Genomic DNA, 21155 nt, shown 5'->3' with positions numbered 1-21155 from the left:
CTTTGGGGACAAATCGGAGATTTTTAAATCTCCTACATCTATTTTATATTGGAATTTTTGCTGGGCCACATAACTCATTCGATGTCATAAAGTGCGAACGATGACTTTTTGTCAACGTCCCCACTTGGGGGGCTAGTTGTACGGGATAATACCGACAACTCACCTATTTGGCCGATAATTGACAATGTTATTAATTAGCCAGCAATTAAGCGAACCAACTTAGCATCCACAATGGCCGGTTTCTCGGCCACGTGGAGAGCAGCTTGAAACCACGCAGGCACCTGCCACCTATAAGGTCGGTGCGCCACCTGTAAAGTCAGTGCGCCACTTATAAGGGCTGGTGGCACCTGCTTGGTTACTCCCCTATATATACCCAGCCACATTTTCACAATAAGGTACAACCTCTCTCTCTACACTCTTTCTCTCTCTTCAAACCTTCCTCCTCAGATTACTAACTTTGGCATCGGAGCGGTTATTCCTGGATAATCCCCGGGCTAGATTATCTGTGCTGACTGTGCAGGCATCAAATTGGACGGTAAACCTTTACCAACCCCAAGACATCTCGGTATCGAAACTCACCCGGAACATATATACCTCTTTGTTTTTAATGTTTATGCAACTTCTTAATATTGTCTCTTTAGAGATATCCAATAAAATTGGAACGATACAGAGAAGATTAGCATGGCCCTTGCGCAAGGATGACATGCACAAATCGAGAAATGGTCCAAATTTACTGCTGACTTGCTGAGAGCTCTATTGTCTGGTAAGTACTGTTTTAAACTGTGATTAATATAAGAGTCAGGGTAGGATTCATAGGGACATAAAAGAGTAGCATGGATCTTGCATAGAGATTAACTACAACTCGAGTAACTGTTCCATTATCTGTTTGCAACTCAGACATGAAGTGGTTAAATAGTCTCTGTTTAGGACATATATTACATACTTTACGTGGTTTCCACCATGATTTATACTCAATACTCTCCTTAAGGGACATGATGCATCGTGTGTTGTTAAAATTATCGCTTACTGCATGTTTATATGTAAAGCTTATCTCTCTTATTTTCTGTAGTTAAGTAGGTAATTGCATTGAAGGTCAAATGAAAAGAATAACATTTGCTCTGTTCTTTCCTAAAAGGAAAGAAAATGTTAGGTTAAGGGTCAACATAAGTCAATATTACAAGTATGATCTTTAATTACCACGAGGTAAGAGTTGTTTATAACAAGCATTTATCAAGTAACAATCTTCAAAGATGATCTTTGATTACCACGAGTTAAAAGTTGTTTATAAAAAACTTGAACTTGTCTTGTGGGAAGCTCCTATAAGGAACTCCCTCCAAAAATAAACATATGCCACTAGATGCAGCTAGCACACGGTATTCTTTAGTAAAAGGCGAAAGAATAGTTCGCTTTGGACACACTGCGTGGCTGCGTGATGATTTTAATTGCAGGCTTTGTTATTTATGTAGTAAGTCGTTCCTTTAATTTCTTTCTTGACTGATGTGTGACTTTTGTGTCTTACCTTTATATTTTATGCAGAGTATGAAGAGTGTAATATTCTCACACGTCTTTGTTTGCTGTTTTTAGGGGAGATGACTCTACACAATGTCTGTCATTTGATGGATGTTGCCTCCTACAAATATAGACTTTTTTTTTTTTTTTTTTCTTGAAAGAAGGTATGTATTACATCTGTTCATTTTTGTTGGTTACACCTTTTTTTTGTGTGTTGAGTATAACTTTTACTTTTTGTCTTTTTCCTACATTAGCAAACCTTTGTACACAAGCCCCACTTACAATACTAGGCAACTAGGTCTCTACAGCTAGTTAAGTGTAAAAACCCATTTGGAAAAACAATTGTTTGAACTTTTTTTTTTTTTTTGAAACAACAATTGTTTGAACTTCTTGGTAGTAAATTTGAGTGTTTTTGTAAATTGTCAAACAACCATCCAGAAGCAAATATTGGCCGCCATGGCCGGTGTGCAAATGGCTTTTCAATTTGCCGACCACTATAGCTAAAACCTCCCAAACGTTTCTTCCTTTTATGATAGTTCTTGTTCTAATTACCTAATCTAGGAACTTTAGATAAGTATTTTTGTCGTGAAATAGAACGCTGTTTTACCATTACGTAATGAAAATTAAAACTAACTTAATTGATTTAAATGTCTTGGTTCGACATTGTATTACTGCCTTAAAGTTTCATTTAATGTAGACTTTAATATAATTAAGACAATGTTGTAAAATAATTAAGGAATAAGAGAAAATATTGGAGAAAGATATACATGGTGATGTGTTGTTACTTGTACCAATATTTCATTAGATCATGCCACATATATACATGAGAATAATGTAACCTACAAGGACAATGAGGAGTCCATAATTTGGGGGTTACAAAGTGAAGTAAAGGCATATGGCCTGGGGAGTAACAAGGAGGATATAAAGAGATTAATAAAATAGAGGGAGTTACAAGTCATATTGACATCTATAATAATTATATTTTGCAACACTCCCCCTATCAGTTCATTATTTAAAATAGATTTATAGTGCATATATGCTCCCTCATTAAAAACCAGGAAAAAAAAAACTATGGATAGGAGAAAAAGAGTGCAGTGCGCAACTACTTCCCCTCATGATTATACCACCGAAGATCTCTAGAATGACGCAATCCAATATGATTATACGATAAACTAACTTTTTAAATGTTACAATTTGAAGTTGCATTTCTTGACTCAGGATTGCTTAAATAGAACTAATTTCTGATAATTTTTAAATTTTTTCCTGCCTGGCTAAAGAAATCAATCAATCCTTGCTTCCATTCACCAATTAAACTATGATGCATTATTTGTTGAGATTAGTAATGCGTTACAAAGGATTTCAAGCTACCAGTCTGTAACTGTGGTTCATGTTGTTCTGAATTTGATTTTTACCAATTGCAGGGTATATTGAAGTTTCAGTCAATCCATATTTGCTTCAAATAGTTCAAACAAGGACAAATTATGGTGAGTCATTCATTGCAGGCTGTTTAGAATTACCGGTGATGCTTTATTCCTGACATGTGAATCTCCTTGTTGAATTTTTCCTCTGAATCAATCAATTTTTTGTATTTTGTCTACATGGCTCACATTTGTAAGCAAAAACATTAGAAACTCCTAGCTTTCATGTTTGTAATTGTAGGAATTATACAGCCTCAAAAATTGCTTTTTTTTCTAGCCAGTGACAAATCAAGAAAAAAAATTGAAATGCTGCTTGGATTATTTAGAAATAGGCAGTTTCCATTGAGGTTTTTGTAAAACTATTTGTCCCACATCGAAAATGTAATACGAAACTGATATGTTTATTATGCACTAACTACAAGCAATTAGAGCAACTCCAATGGTAAGCTAATTTGACAATTAGCTTGTCATGCCACGTAAGCTTTTAAGCTAATTTTCATTTTAGCTACTTTTTGCTCCAATAGTTAGCTGTTAGTTTAGTAGTAGTTGTTGGATAGAAAATACATGAAAATAGCTTAATTGGTGCAATGAGCATTTTATTTTGGCAAGTTTAATTCCCAAGCAAATTAGCTTCGCAAAGCTAATTTGCTTAGCCAAGCTAATTAAGTTTTCTAGCTCCAATGGTCAAGCTAGTACCTAGGGTTTTATTGAAATTACAAGCAATTTCCTAGCTACAACCATTGGAGTTGCTTTTAAAGGATGAAACGAACAAATTGAGAAATGGTCTCTTTTTTATGTTAAATAAATTCTGCCTTAACAAGAAAAATGCTAAATTCTATCGGTATTTGGCCATTGGTATGTAAATTGTCGGAAGAAACATCATATTTAAATAGAATTGTGGCGTTAATTATATTGAAATATAATGTCTTTCTTTGTTTCCCTCTCCAATCTACTTGGATGAATTCTGATTATTTTATTTTATTTTATTTTATTTTTGACTGAGATTCCCATACTGTCATTTAAAAGTTGTTATAGACTTATAGCCTTATAGGTGAGGTGAGCTGAGCTTTTTAATCTAGTAACTCACTAACTGATGCTAAGATAGTTTACTACTCTCTGAAACTTGTCCTTCTAAAAGTACTAATGCATAGCATGACTGCTCTGTATTGAGAAAATTGTACCTTTAATAGTGCTATATCATTATCAAAACAAATTAAGAGTTTCTCTTTCATTTTCACTGTAACAGCTTCATCTATTTTAGCAGCTTTTGTTTCAATTAATTCCTTTTTTATATCGCAGCAAATGGCAAGCTTATTTATTAGTTATCCTTCCATTTTATGTAAATCACTGACATAGTAACTCTGATGATTTAACTAGTAATTGGATAGGGGCCGCGCGAACACAGGCCCCCACTCACGCAAATTATGACGTACACTCTTCCCCTTGGGAATATGTTAGACAGGAACCCCTCCTAAAGTGCAATGGAGGCCGCCAACCTAGGCCATGAGCCTTCTTGATCGCCCATTGACCCCGTCCAGGTAAGTAATTTGCTCGTCCATACACATCTTCATTTTATAGTCATCTCTTTTATACACCCCTTGTTAGTTAAGTGATGTGGGACAAGATCCAACCTTGCAAAGCTGACTTTCATGAATTTACACAATATAGCATATAAGTGATTCATTCATGTTTTTGTTTTTGTATGTGTCAACTCTCCAAATCTAGTACTGAAGATGGAATAATTTAACAAGCAATACATCATATGTGATAAATCTATGTACAGTAGCTGTATCCAAAATATAAACTATGGACTATGCAGTATATATGTAAGTTCAGAGATTTAGATGATTGAAGTGCATCGACTTTTAAAAAATAGTTGCCACTCTTGTTTGCCTCTATTTATCTCTTTAGCGTAAATTGCAGACAGATGATTCCTTTGTATCTCTGTCTTGCTGATGGGTATTTCAAATTTTAGTAGGCGGGGAATGTTTAATACTACATTTGACCTTAAGACAGTTAGACCAATTACTAGATATTAAAACCAAAAGACTTATGCTGTTATTATACCGACCAGGTATATAAATGTATATGATCTCTACATCCAGGGCCGTCTTAAACATTTTCGGGGCCATGTTCTAATCTTAAAATTAAGGCCCTTATAAAAAAAAAAATACAATTACAACAATGAAAAAATAAACTCAAATTTTTATTTTTTCAGATTTTTATTTTTTAATTATTCTGTTAAGGAACATATTAATCTGACAATCCAATCATTCAATTACAAATTGTTGAAAATGAAAACATTTTACATTTGTGCTTGAGAATTAAGATAAAAAAAAAACACAAATCTTCATAACAATTAAACATTTAACTTAACTTTAAAAAAATCTAAAATCAACTACTAAAAGTCTAAAATTCTATAAAATTGAAAAATCAGAACAAAAAAAAAAGAAAATATATAATTACACATAGAATTACTAGATTTAGCATACCTCATGAGCAATCCACAAGCAATGCAAGAGGTTAATTAATTTTAATCTTTTACCTTTCTAGATCAAATTGTTGATTGATATTATTGGTTTTACTGAAATATAGTGATTTGATGGGAAAATGTTAGGTGCTAATAATTTTACCAGTGGTTAATTTGGGGAGAAAATTAATTATTAAACATTTCTCAAATCGTTTGATAGACTGATTAAATGGCAGAAAAGGGTAAGAGTCTTCAAAGGTTTTATGGAGTTTCTGGGTATAAAATGATAATCAATGGAAAATTAGCAATAAATGAAAATTTGAAGTTTTGACAACTTTATGGGAATTGCAATGCATTGATGGGGGTAATTAAATTCTAGGAATCTGGTATAATTGTGCTTATTTAGCTATGATGCGTGTAAATACAAGAAGTTAGAGGAAATGGATTTTTTTTTTAACTATTGGGCTCCGAAAATGTTGGGCTCTCGATATTACGGAGCCCTGTGCTAAGGGTCTGTTTGCACAGGCCCTTAGCCGTCCTGTCTACAGCATACCTTTGCATGCCAACCCTTGCATGGTGTTCTTGGTATACTAGCTAATAGTGTTTGAATTCTTCTTTTGGTGAAAGGGCAATGAACCTACTATAGTCTAGCTCTTCTAAGTTATTATGACAAGTAGTATGCTTATCGACTAGATGGTGACTTGGCAGTGGTGGCCAGCGTCGGCTAAGGGCCCGTGCCAACAGACCCTTAGCACATGGCCTCGTAATATTGAGGGCCTAACATTTTCGGAGCCCAATTGTTAAAAAAAAAAAAGAAAATCCACTTTCTGTGACTTCTTGTATTCAAACGCATCAGAGCTAAATAAACACAATTATACCAGATTCCTAGAACTTAATTACTCCCATCAATGCATTGCAATTCCCATAAAGTTGTCAAAACTTCAAAATTTCATTTATTGCTAATTTTCCGTTGATTATCTATCATCTTATACCCAGAAACTCCATATAACCTTTTAAGACTCTTACCTTTTGCTGCCATTTAATCAGTGTATCAAACGATTTGAGAAATGTTTAATAAATAATTTTCTCCCCAAATTAATCACCGTTAAAATTATTAACACCTAACATTTTCCCATCAAATCACTATATTTCTGCAAAACCAATAATATCAGTCAACAATTTGATCTAGAAAGGTAAAAGATTAAGATTAATTAAACCTCTTGTATTGCTTGTGGATTGCTCATGAGGTATGTTAAATCCAGTAATTCTATGTGTAATTATATATTTTTTTTGTTCTGATTTTTCATTTTTATATAATTTTAGACTTTTATTAGTTGATTTTAGATTTTTTAAAAGTTAAGTTAAATGTTTAATTTTTTTTTTTTATTTTTTTGAAACCTAAGTTAAATGTGTTAATTGTTATGAAGATTTATTTATTTTTCTTTATTTCTATTTTTATTTATTTATTTATTTATTTTTTCTATCTTAATTCTCAAGCACAAATGTAAAATGTTTTCATTTTCAACTATTTGTAATTGAATGATTGGATTGCCAAATTAATATGTTCCTTGACAGAGTAATTAAAAAGAAAAAATCTGAAAAAAATTGAGTTTATTTTTTCATTATTATAATTGTTTTTTTTATAAGCGCCTTATTTTTAAGAGTAGAACAGGGCCCCGAAAATGTTTAAGACGGCCTTGGTGGTGGCAGGTTTTGTTACAGAATAAACAGATATGATATACACGTACTGTGCCTACCGAACAGAGATGCATTTCACGGCAAGGCACTTAAGCAATCCTTGTTGTGGAATAAAAGAGCTGTAGCGGTTGATCAGTATATATAATCACGAAGTATATATGGTGTAAGGGGTTGTTTGCTACTAAGGCCAATTTAGTTAAGTTTGGACTGTACGCAGTAGCTTCATCCATTCATGCGTTATGTTACTTCTGTGGCGTATAGTTAATAACACAGTAATCATTGAGCATCCGTGCATTAATCAATTTTGTGTATCATGAAGTATGTGATTTCTGGTACTCCGTATTTGTCGCCTTTTTAAATTAAACCTAAAGCTCTTGTTGTGATGGTATTCTCTCTTTTTTATTTGGTAAGAGGGCTTTAAACTTGGTTTTAAGGTCTGTAAGGATGATAATTTGAGGCAAGGGTGTATGATAGTTTGAGGTGAGGGTGTCACTAATTAATGACGGGAGTGGTACATTTAGAGGAGGCTGTTTATTTTCTACAAAGAGGTAGGGTTGCCCTTGAGACATGAAAGTCAGATACATTGGGAGTCTACTAGGTAAAAAAAAACATGCACTCATCAATCTAAAACATTGGCCTTGCTAGCTCTCACTGCCTTGAAGTAAACGTTGATGCTGTAAAAGAAAAGAGAAAAGATTTTAGTATGTGTAGGGAATAATTTCAAGCATCCCACACTTGAGCCCCATTGTGATCATACACTTAAGTATGGTGGCGTCCAAAGGGAAGGAAGCTAGAGCAAAAGAGTCGTCAACAAGTTTTAGGAACTTGTAAAAACCGTTCACAGGGTGAACGTTATACCCTTTCACGATCCTAGAGATCGCTAACTCCACAGTGGTCCGGAACCATGACTGAATATTCAGGAATGAAGGTACAAATGCAATATAAAAGAAATTGAACTTGCCCTAAATAGGCTTCTACTTTATTCTTCTCATATTCATGTGCTCTTTTTGACTAACATATAATCAATATATTAATCCTAAACCTTCTTAATCAATGTTGGTTGAATATTAATGCACAAACAAAGCTATTATTGGCGATCACTTGCATTAAAATCATATTAGCCTAAATAAAATTATTAATTATCTTATTAAACGTGATTTTCAGTACAAATTCCCTTTAAACCTGCAAGAGAGGGCGTGATCAATCAATAACAATAATATCAAAGCAACATATTATTATATTGGCACAACAAATCATCATAATAATATCAATCTCATCAAAGCATAATAATAATAGCAAGACCCTATGCATGATTCTAACAAGATTAGTAACAAACCCTAGCATGTCACTAAACAATAAGTATCAAAGCTTTATCCTAACATGATACTAGCATGATAGAAGAAAATAGAAAGCAATCTAAACATGACACTGGAAACATACATAATATTAGAAATGTTAGTTAATACCCTAAACATGGTATTAGAAATCATAAAGAAATCCTAATATGATACTAGGAATTAAAATAATTTAAGCATGCTTTCAATAAGACTACTTACTTTGTTGCCTCGTATCACTTTCTATCAAAACAATACACATGTTAGTAACTTCAATAAAAATATTAAATCAAACAATTAATTTAAATAATTGAAATAGAGATTTGGGACCAAACCCTCAGAAGTTATCAACCTTTCACGTTTAGGGTGAAGGCAATTTCAAGCTTGGCTATGTGTGTCTAAGTCTCGTGATGGACGTATGGTGTTTTTGAAAAGGTTAGGCTTAGAAAGAGGAAAAAAGAACAAACTTCTAGTTTTGAGAGAGAGAATAGAAAGATGATTGTTGATGATTTTGTTGATTGAAAACAGGGAAATACAACCCTATCTATAGAGAAAAACATCCGAAAACAATTAAAGGAGATCGAATTCCAATTGAAGTAAAACTGCTCCCATTGCAGTGCGACCGGGCTATCGAGCGCGATGGCGCTGTGGCGATGCGATAGGCCTATTGCGACGCGATGGACCTGTCGCAGCGCAATGGTGCTGCATGATAAACTTTACTATACGAAATCCTTTTTCAATATAATTGGGTAATTAAAGTCCGTACTTCATCATTAAAATCAGATTAAATCTTCTTTAAAACATTGTTTTATTTCAAGTAAAATTCTTTATCTTTTCTAAAATAAATAAAAATATAATTATAAATCCTAATCTCATTAGAACTTAAAATAACCTTCTAGACTATTCTAGAAAATTAAAGTAATTCCTAATGACTTTAGGAATGATAATTAATGGACCTTTCACTTGATCATTTGGTCGCCCATAAAACTCATTTAAGATCCAATTTAGTATTTTGGCCATAACTTCATCATCATTAATCGAAATTGGGCTTATAATATACCGTTGGAAAGCTCTTTCTGAGCCCTATCCAACTACACAATTATTGGACCAATATCATGGACTAAACTAAATTGGATTGGACATTTTTCATAAATAGAGTATGAAAACAAAGATTTTCGAAAACAAAAAGAAATATTTTTATTAAAACAGAGGAATCGCGAGACCCTTTCATATTTCACTTCATTCGATAATCAATGACGTAAAAAGTACTCATCACTGTGTTTGGTTTTTGGGGAGACACAATTTGGTGTCTATAGTTAATAATCTTGCAATTGGTTTGCTGGAAGCTCCTTTTGTGGATCTCCCTCCAAATATAAACATATGCCACTGAATGCAACGAGCACACGGTATTCTTTAGTAAAAGGCGAAAGAGTAGTTCGCTTTGTGCTCACTGCATGGCTGCGTGGAGTTTACTACATAAGAGTGAAACATTTATAAGGAGTCTTACTTTGTCAGTATTAGCTTAAATGATGTGGGATTATTTTGCTTTCCACTATACAATCATAGTTTTAAGCCATACTAAACCACAACTCTACAAGTATACAAGCCGTGTCACGTTTCAAATTTTCAATACATTTTAAGGTTTCATAGCCTTAGTATGAGGCTGCCGGAGATTATCAACTTAATAAACAAAATATGTGACTGAAGTGGCAAATTGTTAACAAATCAACAATTGTACGGCCACCATGACATTTTCGTAAAAATATCAACCAGTGTGGGGCTCTTATCTAATGAAAACTTGTTGATTTATTATAATTTTCCCACTTGATTTGAATATTTGGTTTATCAAGGTTATAACTTGTATTTTCTCCCCTAGTATCTGATCCTCATTTTTCACAACCTTTCAATTTTTTATACCAAAAAAATAAAAATAGTTATTAGGTATAGTAAAAAATAGTTCAATTATATTAGTTAAAGTTTTCTTCCTATTTCCAAGGGATCCTAAGATCAATTCTCATCGTATGTCCATGTGGCATTTTAAACAACAACAAAATTATTTAATAATAAAAATGTAATAAAAAAACTATAATATAATTATGTACTTTTAATTTTAATAGTAATATATATATATATATATATATATATATATATATATATATATATATATATATATATATATATATATATATATATATATATATATATATATATATATATATATATATATATATATATATATATATATATATATATATCTATTGATTTTGTACTATTCAACAATATGTATTGATTTTTTGAACAATTATTGTTTAATGCAATTTCATGTATTTGACAACTAACATTTATCATAATTTACCATAATTTGACAACTACATTACAAATTTTAGTCTAGCTTCTATCCGCTTTTTTCTCTTCTTTTCTCTCTCTAGAAAACCCATCTTTATCCTCCTACCGCTTCCACCGCTTCCCCTGTTTTCAATCCTTGCTTGCCGGCGATCGACACCCCTCTTCTAGCCATTGCAGGCGAGTCCTGATCTTTACCGGTTACTTTATTTTGTACTTCGTTTTTGGGTCTCTTGGTAAAGGAAACAAGAGGTTTGATCTTCATTGGTACGGTGGTTTCTAATTTTCGGGTGTCGTCAAGTGTTTAGCTTCTTATCCAACGAAACAAGGAGCCAAGGCTATTCTTAACGCCGCCGTCGAAAGGTTAGGGTTTTCTCGCTTATTCGAAGTCTTGATTAGGTGAGACGGTTCTCTTGCGTTGGCCTTCACGGCTAGGTTACGCGTTCAGGTGTTTATGCCGGTGAGGTAGTACTTTCGTTCACTTTGCTCCCCTGACTATTCCTTTTCCTTGTTTGGTCGGTTTAGCCATAGTTTTCTTGGTCAGTTACTTGATTTGTTTTGTTCTTGTTGTCTTGTTTTTTTTATGTTGGTGTAGACACCCAAATGTGTCTCCCCAAAACCAAACCCAGTGATGAATACCTTTTGCGTCGAATGATTATCGAATAAGGTGAAAGTGTGAAAGGTCAAGTGTTGCGATTGGTTTTTATTCTGTTTTCGAAAACAACTCTATTTTATGAAAACAGCCAATCCAGTTAGTTTGGTCCACGACAAGGGTCCAATAATAGTGTAGTTGGATGGGGCTTGCAAAGAGCTTTCCAACGATATATTATAAGCCCAATTCCGATGAATAATGAGGAAGTTCTGGCCAAAACACTAAACTGGGCCCGATTTGATCTTTACATGCGGCCCAATGATCTAGGGGAGGACCCAATGTTAATTATTATTCCTAAAGTATTAGAATTGATTATAGTCTTCTAGAATTCTCTAGAAGGTTCTTTTTAATCCTAATAAGATTAGAATTAATAATCATATTTTGATAAGTTTTATTTGGAATAAAATATTATTTTATGAAAGATACGATTTCAGTTTCATACGGACTTTACAAATTGATTTTGATTCATATGTGGAATCCGTGTTGAAAGCGTGTAGAAGTCCAGGCTGTCGCCAGACGACAGGCCTGTCGCCACGCGACAGGCCCTGTCGCCTGGCGACAAGGTCGGTTTTGCAGCGACAGAGTGGAGTTTTATTCCTTATCAAATTCTACCTATTTCTGGACTGTTTCTTATAAATAGGATCCTGAACCTCCGTTTTTATTCATCAACAATCTACAACAATCATCTCTCTTTCTCTCAAAAATCTAGAAGCTTTCTCTCTCTTTTTCTAAACCTTAGCTCTTACAAAATTCCGCATTCACGAGATCTAGACACACCTAGCCAAGTTCGAAGTTGCCTTCGCTCTAGACGTGAAAGGTTATAATTTCTGAGGGTTTGGTCCCAAATCTCTATTTCAATTATTTAATTTGATTATTTGATTTATATTTTCCTTGAAGTTACTAACGCGTGTATTTTGTTATTAGAAAGAGGTACGAGGCATCAAAGTATGTAATCTTATTACTCGATTCCTGTAGAAAGCATGTTTAAATTTGTTTAATTCATAGTATCATGTTAGGATGTTGTTATTGCTTTCTAGTATCATGTTTAGGGTGCCTTTTACTCTTTTCTAATATCATGTTAGGGCTAAAGTTTTGATCTTTATTGCTTAGTGACATGCTAGGATTTGTTATTAATCTTATTAGTATCATGCCTAGGATCTTGCTATTATTATGCTTTAACATGATTATAATTGTTATGATGACTGTTATTATGTTGCTTGATTATATTATTGTTATTGCTTGATCACGCCCTCTCTTGCAGGATTAAAGGGAATTTGTACTTGTAATCACGCTTAATAAGATAATTAATAATCTTGTTTAGGGATAATATGATTATAATTCAAGTGATCGCCAATAATAGCTTTATTTGTGCATTAATGTTCAACCAACATAGATTAAACAAGTTTAGGGTTAATCTGTTGTTTGCATGCTAGTCAGAAAGCGCACATGAGTACGAGAAGAATGAAGTAAAGGCCTATTTAGGGCAGGTTCAATCTCTTTTAGGTTGGATTTGTACCTTCATCCCCGAACCCTATTTGGTTCAAGACCTTTTGGAGTTGACGATCTCCTGGATCGTTAAGGGGTGTAATCTTCACCTTGTGAACGGTTTACAAGTTCCTAAAACTTGTTGGCGACTCTTTTGCTCTAGCTTCCTTCCCTTTGGACGCCACCATGCTTAAGTGTATGATCACAGTGGGGCTCAAGCTTGGGGTTAATGGCTTGAAATATTCCCTACAGTTGGGTTTGTTTATTTTATTTTAATTAATAATTTTGGTATTTAGGCTTCAATTAGTTGGAGTTCCTTTGTTTGAAGGAGTTGTTGTTGGTTGTCCATGGCTTATCTTTTGTCTCAACTTTGGAGAGAAGTTTGTTCTTGCTCCTTGGTATGCTCCTTTGTGGGTACATGGGCTAAGGGAGGTGGTTTTGGGTTATGTTGTTAGGACTAGGGAGGTGCCTATTCTTTGATTTAGTTTACAGGATTCTTTTCTGTATGTGTTTTCGAGGTTGGGCTGTGTTATCCTCGATAGGGCTAGTATTATGGAGTTTCTTTTTATCCTATTTCACTTTGCAGAGTTAGAGGATTTTGAATGCAGGGTGACTATAGGTAGTGGTCTCATATTTGATTGTGGAAGGACGAAGTACTGTGTTTTTTGGTCTTTGATTGAGTATTGGAGGGTCGTGAGGGAATTACTAAGGAAAGGTGATTCCTTATGTCAATTAGCAATGATCTTCGAAGTCATTGTTTTTAAAAATTTCTATCTGAAAGAGGCTCCCCTTACACAATGTTTGGGGGTTCATAGCGCTTTAATGAAGTTGTGTCTTATCCCATTCGAGGAGGATAGACCAATTGTAGCCTTTCAAATGGGTACTGAGTCACAAGAAATGTGACTCAAGTTGTGGTAATGAGCCAAGAATCCCACTTGACTATGTTTAATTTAGGTAATTGGGATTGCTCATATTGTGAGCATCAAGTCTTGTTCATAGGTGTCTCTCAATCGGGCCATGGATTTTCGCTCCTTTTACTACTCTCTGGTTTTGTTAAGCTCTATTGGTGTATAATGATTCCTCTTCAAGTATTCGACCCCAGCTTCTACGCCGTCTCCTACAACAATGCAACCAACAGGTGTTATGAGTTGATGTCAAGGCATGGGATAGGTAAAGTCAGTTTTGACAGGTTCTGTTACCATCGTGTGTGGACTTCATCCAACAATCGGGCTCAACAAGTGCAAAAGCCGCAATTTACCAACTTTTATTGCTTTGTTTCTATTTGGTTTGTACGAGCTAGTTTTAAGTGCATGTGTCGCCTTTTATTTCCTTTTACTTAGGCTAGGTTGTAATCTTGTCTTTTAATTAATAGATCTCTTTGTAAAAAAAAGAAAAAAGACAACTAACATTTACATCAACTACATACTCCTTCTGTGTTTTAATAAGTGTCATACTTACTAAATGCGGCCGTGTTTTAATAAGTGTTACACTTTCTTTTTTTAGCAAAAATCTACATTTTAATATTATATCTCTCTCCTCCTCCAATGCAAGATAATGTCGGAAACCTAGGGTCTCGTTGGAGTTTCGGCACCGTAACCGGTTCTTCGGCGAGTACCCCTCCTTTATTTCGTGGGTGGATCTTCCCTGTTCAATTTCTCGCCCCTTTTCGTGGTTGAGTTTCCCACCTCCTTAAGTCTTTTGCGGTTCCTCCGGCGATGAAAAGGAAGTGGAGCCAAGTTAATCTTCCATCTCCTCTAATTTTCAGCCTAGTTACGCCGACAAGTTCGTCAGTTTTCGGTCAACTGCAAAGGGTTCTTTGGTTAGTTATCCTCGTGGGAGTGTCCTGCTTTGTTAGTTTTTTTAATTCCAGAAGGTTTGTGACCTGGGCTTTTGTCTCTTATGTTATTCAGTTTATGGAAGCAGTTTATTTTCTCTTTATGGCCTTTAATATTTAAGTTTCTACTTGTCAGTGTTGTCTTTTGCTTTTCATCTAGTATTTAAGTTTTATGGATGTTTTTGAGGAACTTAGGGGGGATTTGTGTTTTTCTCATGTTGACGAGGAGGATTTCTCTTCTCGTAAGTTTGAGAAAAAGTTGGGGACTTGGAGAATCCTTTTGGTATTATGAAATTTGTTAGGACTTTAAAAGATGAGGGTAACCAGCTGTACAAGCCGTGTAACACCCCGTATTTTTGAACCATGATTTTATGTGTGTTTCAACCTATTAAACCTAATTTCTAATTTAAATCTCAATTTCTAAATTGAAATATTAATTTAATTATTAAAATCATTATTTGATTTTAGGGTCATCTCAAGCTTTTGAAACCCTTATTATAATGTTTTAACGAAACGATTGAAAGTTATTATTTAAAAAGTTTTATATTTAAGTTTTAATCATTTCAACTATATTCGAATTGTCTGAATTGATATTAGCCTTAAAAGGTGATTCCTTAAGCTTAAACATCTATTCAATAAGTGTTACTAAATTATATGTAATTTTAATATTTAACTTATTGCGATTGATAATCCTGGGTGATTCTTTGATTAAAGTAGCAATCTAATAGGTATAAAATGATTTTGGAGTTTTAAAAACGTTTTATGTGCAATCGTATCAATATCGATAAATAAAGTTGTATTGGGTGATTTTGTCAACTCGTTTATCAAATTGGTATTGTTTATAAAGTATTCTTTTATTCTTTTATTTATAAAACTCATTATATGTCCTTTTATTAATTAGGTCATTATAAATGAATAATATTACTGGTTTTGCATTTCGTCTTTTATGTCGCTTTTCGATACATATGAACTTTATATATATTTTTTGTATTGTGATTTAAATTATTATTTTCATTATTATTATTAAGATATCAATAATATAATCTATATTATTGTTTTTGAACGCGTTTTAAAATGCCTCCCGTTACATTCCTTTTCTAGTCTAGTTTCGGGCCAACTAGCACTTATCTATGGGTCGGATTTTTCCTCATTTTTCTTGACTAAATAGATTAAGATAGACTTGTTTATTAGCTTCCTTAAACCCATTCTTAAGCTAAAGTATTCATTCAATCAAGCCTAAAAGGAAAGCCTTGAATCCTAGCTTTGTACAGCCTTTTGGTGAGCTCAATTTTAGCTCATTCCTAATGATTCTCACGGTAGCTATCAAAGGGTAAGGGGCTGATATTTTTCACCCTAGTAACCCCCTCTTAAGTTTTTCTTAATGGCCAATCAAAGCTTTAATGAAGGCTGCCCAAAAGACTCCTCATTCCCCATCACTTTTACGTTCAAATATCAGTTTTCACCATCACAAAAGAACACAACGCAACTCCTTTTATCTTCAATATTTTCTTGCATTCAAGGGGTAAATCAAGGGTTATTTGCTACCAAGGGCTACTAATTCGTGCCATATTCATCCCCTTTTGAAGGATCAATACTAGAAGAATAACAAGGGTGCCATATTTTTTTTATCTTTTTTTTTTTTTTTTGTTTTGCAGTTAAGGCTCTTGCTTAGGAGCTTTGAGGACCGCTTTTTCATCTTTGCCCCTTTGGATGTTGATGATCATTTAATCAAATCCATCTTCACGATTGGTCATCGTAAACTCCATTTCATGAGCTCGAGTTGCCAAGTCTTGGAATGTTTTTGGCTTAATTCCTTGCAAGATGTAAGCACATTCCAATGGATTCCTTAGATACACATCTTGACTGTAGAAGTTTTAGACAAGTGATCCTTGCATTGAAGACTTAATCCTCGCCATCGATTGATGTAGTCCACGACTAGTTCATCTTCCAACTGATTGGTTTGTGTCGACTTAGTCATGCTGACAACGCGCTGAGTGCTGAAGAAGAGATCGAGGAACATTTCCTCCATTTGCTCCCAACTATTGATGGATTTGAGAGGTAGATTTGTGGACCAATCAAACGCAACACTTTTGAGAGAGCGAACAAACTCTTTGACAAGAAAATCTCTAGAGGTCCCAGCATTATTGTAGGTCTTTATGAAGTGTGCAATATGTTGCTTGGGGTTGCCTATCCCATCGAATTGCTGAAATTTCGAAGGTTGATAGCCGCTTGGCATTTTCATCTTATCAATCCTCTTGGAGTAAGGTTTTCTGTAGCGACCATCTTCGTTGACGTCTCTATCGAGCTGTTGTTTAATAGCATTGGCTATCATCTCTAGGATTGGTTAGAAGTTAAGTGAATCACCATGGGGCCTTTCATTTTTTGAACTTTGCTTTGTCTTCTTTCTAAGTTCTGACCTGCTGCTATCACCTTCACTTTCTTCGATTGGGCGCTTCTCAAGTCTTCTTTCGAGTGCAACAATTTGTTCACTTTGGAGTTTGATTTGTGCTCCCTTTACTTCGTTGTCTTTGACAAGTTTCTTAAGAAGCAACTTCATATTTGCCGACTCCTCCTTAATGGTGTTTGCTTCGATTCCATAACATTTACAACATTTACAACGACGTTGTCATGTGTGTCGTCCTTTGTCATCATTTCTTCAACGTGTTGAAGGTGCTTTAATTTGTCGTTTCAATTCGTGGAGAAAGATATGAGAGGTAAAAATCGTCCCACCGAGTGTGCCAAATTTGCAAAAACAAATTTTAAATCTGCAAATATATAGATTCAAAATAAATGAAACAAAGTGTTAATTTTATTAATATGATAATTTATGGGTACAATCTCTAATTTGCTCCTCTGATTTGATCTCCACTTTGACTTTGACGTAATTCACGGATTGACTTGATTCTCGAACGAGGGCTTTCGAGGCTTGATCTCGATCGAAGACGGTTGACGTAGAACTTGACTTGGGTTCTTGTTTGAGGGCCGACGAGGCTCAATCTCTATCGAATATATTTGATGTAGACCTTTGACTTGGATTGTTGATTGAGGGCCGACGGGGCTTGATCTCGATCAATGATTATTTGATGTAGAGGTTTAACTGGTGATGTTCTTAATGTTTCAAAGTTCTTCTTTTGTCGTGTTGAGGGCCGTCGAGGCTTGATCTCTTCTACAGGTGATCTTCTAGAGTAGAATGGCACATCGAATGCTTGTTGTTCTTCTTCTAGGATTGGTTTAGAGTATTTGATGAGAGGTTTTCTCTGGAGAGGTTAGGAGTATTTAAGAGGTTTTCTCTATATTTGTATTCTCCTGTTTCCTCTAGGTTTTCCTCTCTCCCAAATGAATTAGAGGGAGATCTATTTATAAAGTGTGTGACTTATAGGGTTAGGGTTTTATTTGTATTGGGCTTTTGACTTGGTAATATTGACCTATCTATTATAGCTTAACCCATTTATTGAGTTTTAACCCTCAAAATGAACCTATTAAATTAAACTAAATTAAATGGGTTAATTTAATATATTTCACCCAAATTAAATAATTTAAATTAATAGTCAAATAGCCATTAAGTCAAAAATTCGACTTTTGACTCGTATCAAGTCCGATGTGGCACTTATATAAATTTAACGTGCCTACAGACTGCCCTTGGTTTGTCTTCAGGGTAACCTTGGACTTGAGGATGTAAGACTTTAATGCCATCCGATCAGCTAGACGGTCCAACAACCGCTTGAGGCTATAACAGTCGTTGGTGTCATGGCCAATGTCCTTATGGAAATGGGAGTACTTGTTTTTCTTCCGATTTTTAGCGGAACCTTTCATAGCATCGGGCTTCTCAAGGTCACCTGGTCTTTAATCTCCATGAGGATGGAGTAGCAGTCTTTGTTAAACTCGTACATAGAGACGTACTGTTTAAACTCCTTCTTTTTCTTCTATGACGGCTACTCAGAGTCATCTACCGCCCATATTTATTTTCTTTTCTTACTCCCTTCAAGCTTAGGAGGTGGCTGAGCAGGTCGACTCTCCTTTTGTTTGTCAGACTTCTTGGAGTCTAACTGATTGCTAGGAGAACAGAGGTCGGTCTCCTGTATATAGGCTTCCGCCTTCATCAACGCCTCTTAGAGAGTGATGACTCTCTTTCTAACGAGGTCGAACTTAAAAGTTGACCCGTCCTTCAGAACCTTGAAGAAGTCTGTATATGCAACATCGTCAAATAGTCCTTAAATTTGGATTCTCACCAGATTGAACCGCCTGACATAGGAGCAAAGTCCATCTCTCTCCCCTTGCCAAATGGTACTCAAGTCGAGACTTGTTTTCTTGGCAAGGATGTTCATTAAGAAGTTGGAAGCAAACAAGAAGGTAAGCCTCTTGAAGCAGTCAATACATCCGGCCAGTAAGTTGCCAAACCATTGTTGGGCGATGCCCTTTAATGTAGCCGGGAATCACCTGCACCAGCTGGCATCATCCAACCCCTGTAAGTACATGAGGTTGGTGTAAGCCATGAGGTGGTCTTAGTGGTACAATCATAGATACCAACCAAAACATTCTTAACCTTAGCCGGCTGTGCTGCCTCGGTTATCTCCTTGGTGAACGCAAAGGGTTGTTCACCAAGTTTTAGCAGATGAAGCTGCTAGTCCAAAGGTTGGATATTGTATGCTGCCTAACCTCTGAAAGGGGGCCGACTGTATGTAAGGTTGGGTATATTGCCTGTATGGCATCTAAGGCACATACGGGATAGATCTAATCATCTGAGGGCATGTATGAACGGACTGGGAACACCTTGCCAAGGTGTTCTAAAGCTGTATGGGAAGCTCGATGTGGAAGCCGATTCAAACAGCTGCTTATTCTTCTTCTGCTCGATGATGTGTCGGGCATCAGAGAACGATTTTTTGCTGCCATCTGGCTGGACATGCCAGATAACCTTCCTCGTGCCCGTTTGGGGCAGAAGAACCTTGGACCAGTTCATCAAGGTCCTGGCCTTCTCCTTTGGGTGTGGAGTAGGTTGGCTTCCTGTCCTTGACTAGCTTTGTCCTCTCAGCATGAGGAGATTTCATGCCCGACTGACCCTTGCTAGAGCCAGCCGTCCTCTTGTTGATGAGGTCTTTGATCTCATCCTTGAAACTAGTCATGAATTTCATGAGTTCGTCTCTGGTGACAGGAGCCCTCCCTCTTGCCGCTTGGGTTTTCCCAGTTGGGTGTCTGGACGATTTGCTTGGACCTGCTTGGTTTTTGCTCCATTCCAATCTATCCTTAGGACGGCTGCGTTTAGAGATGAGTGGCCCATAAGGGCCACATGGGTTTCGACATCAAAGTCGTTATCAGTGTTATGGTCCGAATGGACCTCCCCATCGATCGGAGGCCGGTTGGGATCAGGATTCGGTATAGACTCTTGAACCATCTTAGAGGTACTCTCCCCACAAACGACGCCAAATGTTTTGGGGTTTTCTGTGTCCTTCGGGAGAGTTACAACACCAAGACTGGTTCCGGCGCCATCTGTACCTGCAAAACCACGAAAGCTTCGGATGGTCGGAGTTCCTCCTCCGACGGTCAAGTTAGTATAGGTTCAGAGTAAAAAGGTGCGGAAAGTAAATATCCTCTCGGATTCTAAGATCAGGTGTTACTTTGTTTTCGAGAGTAATAAATGATGTAATGATTGTAAATTGCCCCAATAATGGGGGAATCTCCCTACTTATAGGGTCCTAGAAGTTTGTGCTCTTGTCCTAGGGTTTAGTGACCTAAGATCATGGGCTGCGGCATTAATTCCTAAAGGGGTATCTTCCTGCCACGTGCCGTATCCTAGTTGGTCCATTTGGAGACCTTACTAGGGTGACACGTTTCACGCTCTGATAGGTCCACGTGGCAAGGTAAAAATACCAAAAACATATACTATGGCTCACAAAATTGTTGTTGTAGTTGCTGACTTTGTGAAGTATGTTTTCATCCTTATTTCCCCTTGATTTAGTTTGTTTTTGTGCCTAATATGGTATAGCATTATGTTAGGTATATCTCTAAGTTAAATTATCATGTTTTTGGGTAAGTTTTGGTATGATTATGAGCCTAAACCTAAGCAAAAGTGCTGTTGTCAGGTTAATTAGTGAACTGTGTGAATTGAGAGGTTTTAACTGATTTATTTCATAATTTTTATGCCTAATTTTGTGCCTTACCTGACCTATTATGTATTTAGAGTGTGTATGATAATGGGCTAAGATTAATTGTGAGTTTAAGGTTGGTTTTGGGTGAATTTGTTGTGTAATATGCTGCTGAAATTCTAATTAGGGGTTGCTGCGTTGTCATGTTGTTTTTACCATGTTAAAGTCATGAATTTAATCTTATCTTGTATGTATATATTGCCTAATATGTGGATTGATATGTCATAGTCTTAATTTAAGCTTATCTTGTATGTATAGTTGTTGCCATTTTT

General features: G+C 35.5%; 4 non-coding genes across 4 annotated transcripts; 1 reads left to right on the top strand and 3 right to left on the bottom strand.

Annotated features, from left to right (window-relative positions):
• The first annotated feature begins 631 nt into the window (after positions 1-631).
• Positions 632-734, top strand: LOC145565971 (U6 spliceosomal RNA). The gene has a single exon (XR_014095319.1). It is a non-coding gene; the product is annotated as a U6 spliceosomal RNA (small nuclear RNA).
• A 577-nt stretch (positions 735-1311) lies between these two features.
• On the bottom strand, positions 1312-1427 carry LOC145565926 (U5 spliceosomal RNA). The gene has a single exon (XR_014095276.1). It is a non-coding gene; the product is annotated as a U5 spliceosomal RNA (small nuclear RNA).
• Positions 1428-4311: 2884 nt separating this feature from the next.
• LOC145565719 (U1 spliceosomal RNA) lies at positions 4312-4473 on the bottom strand. The gene has a single exon (XR_014095100.1). It is a non-coding gene; the product is annotated as a U1 spliceosomal RNA (small nuclear RNA).
• A 5299-nt stretch (positions 4474-9772) lies between these two features.
• LOC145565914 (U5 spliceosomal RNA) lies at positions 9773-9889 on the bottom strand. The gene has a single exon (XR_014095269.1). It is a non-coding gene; the product is annotated as a U5 spliceosomal RNA (small nuclear RNA).
• Positions 9890-21155: the final 11266 nt, after the last annotated feature.

Source organism: Chenopodium album, chromosome 10 (assembly GCF_948465745.1).
Source record: "Chenopodium album chromosome 10, dcCheAlbu1.1, whole genome shotgun sequence".
Classification (NCBI taxonomy): domain Eukaryota; kingdom Viridiplantae; phylum Streptophyta; class Magnoliopsida; order Caryophyllales; family Amaranthaceae; genus Chenopodium; species Chenopodium album.
The sequence above is the reverse complement of the archived record's forward strand: the minus strand, read 5'-3'. Positions and strand labels throughout refer to the sequence as shown.